The sequence below is a fragment of the Bubalus bubalis genome, chromosome 14, assembly GCF_019923935.1.
Source record: "Bubalus bubalis isolate 160015118507 breed Murrah chromosome 14, NDDB_SH_1, whole genome shotgun sequence".
In the NCBI taxonomy this organism is placed as follows: domain Eukaryota; kingdom Metazoa; phylum Chordata; class Mammalia; order Artiodactyla; family Bovidae; genus Bubalus; species Bubalus bubalis.
In genome coordinates, this window is record NC_059170.1 from 56,916,662 (window position 1) to 56,918,561 (window position 1,900).

At 42.1% G+C, this 1,900-nt stretch overlaps 1 non-coding gene across 1 annotated transcript; it reads left to right on the forward strand.

The window, feature by feature from the left end:
- The first annotated feature begins 1,252 nt into the window (after window positions 1-1,252).
- Window positions 1,253-1,326, forward strand: TRNAE-UUC. Its single transcript has one exon. It is a non-coding gene; the product is annotated as a tRNA-Glu (tRNA).
- Window positions 1,327-1,900: the final 574 nt, after the last annotated feature.

Genomic DNA, 1,900 nt, shown 5'->3' on the forward strand with positions numbered 1-1,900 from the left:
AAAAGAGAATTTTCTCCTTTTCACAGAGGGTCTTTTTTACAGGGTATGAAGTGCCCAGGCCAGGTTCATGATTTTCTTGGAGTGTTCCCATCGTTATCTTCTTCGATCATCTGGGAACTGGGATCAGCAGGGCCTGGGAGCCCCTCCGCGCAGAACAAGGGTCAGGAAGGTGACCTTTTCAGGGTCATACCACCAACAAGAGACAAAAACTAGAGTCTGTGCTTTGTCCATATATGCTATCAATGCTGCTCAACTGCAAAAGCAGCTTAACATTTAATGAGTCTTATGGACTCTGTGGGAGAGGGAGAGGGTGGGGAGATTTTGGAGAATGGCATTGAAACATGTATAATATCATGTATGAAACGAGTCGCCAGTCCAGGTTCAATGCACAATACTGGATGCTTGGGGCTGGTGCACTGGGACAACCCAGAGGGAGGGTATGGGGAAGGAGGAGGGAGGAGGGTTCAGGATGAGGAACACAGTATACCTGTGGCGGATTCATTTCGATGTTTGGCAAAACTAATACAATATTGTAAAGTTTAAAAATAAAATAAAATTTTAAAAAAATATTTTAAATGCTTAATGCTTTTAAACAACAGTTATAGAAGTATCACTAAAAGATGTGTTCCAAAGCAATTGCAGTACCATTTCATCCAGGGAAACAAGAGTTCAGCAAAGTCTTAACACTAAGTCTACACCCTCAAACTGGATCATGGATGACAGTTTATAATGAGTACAAATTAAACAGTTTAACAAGGATGGAAAGGGTTGGTATATCCCAGTCATCAATAGGTCTAACCTACTATTTGTGGGGCAGGATAAGGTAAAGTTAGTCACAGCCTCTGATTCAGACTGTCCAGATTTAATCCTTTCATCTACTCACTGGGTCACATGTTAGGTGTGTTGCTTAACTCTCCATGACTCTGCTTTCTCCTCTGTAATGTTACCTACCTCATGAATGTGTTGTATTAATTGAATTAATGTATGCAAAGTCCTGGAATAGTCTTTAGCAGACAGCAGGCACAATATAAGAGTTTGCTATTATCATGGACTACACTGACCCTCTGACTAGGTGCTGCCTTCTCATTTTAAGCAGATACATGTTGATTTCTGTAGTAATGTGTAGATATTTTGTATCTCTGGTGGGAATATGTTCCCTGAGGGCAAAAGTGGTTCACCATTCATTTGGTCTCCCAAAATGCCTAGCAAGAGTGGCAGACATAGAGAAGGTGATTAATAAATACTGGAGGATTCCCCTGATGGTCCAGTGGTTAAGACTCTGCACTTTCAATGCAGGGGGCCCAGGTTTGACCCCTGGTCAGGGAACTAAGATTCCCACATGCTGCTTGGCATAGTCAAAAAATAAATAAATCATTTTTAAAATATAATAAAATAGATACTTTTGGATGTGGTAAGCCAATTTTAAAATCTTATACTGCCATGTACCAATTCAAATTTCTCCAATGATTTCTGTTGCCTGGGGTGTGAATCTGACTTTCTCAGGTAGGCAGCCAAGTCTCTCTTACAAGTCCTGAGGATTCTTCCCCTGATTCTGGCCCAGCTGATTCACTGGCCACATCCCAAGCATGGGTGGCAGTAACCTGGTTGTTGCCTTCGCTTATTTTTCTCCTCCTATCTAGAGTGCCCTTCTTCCTGTGCTCAGCCTATCCAAATTACACACACCCTTCCCTCCTTTCAAACCCACCTTCTCCTGGGAGCTGCTCTCGAACCCCCAAAGTCAAGCAGCTGGCTTCATCTTCTCTTGACCCCTATAGCTTTATAACTACAATTCATTTGGAACGTATCACTTTCAGTCTTAAGTTTTGGTCAAAATATTATGTCTGGTTTCCAAAGGGGGAAAGGAAAAAATGAAAGCAGGGGGAAGGAGAAGGGTACTAGA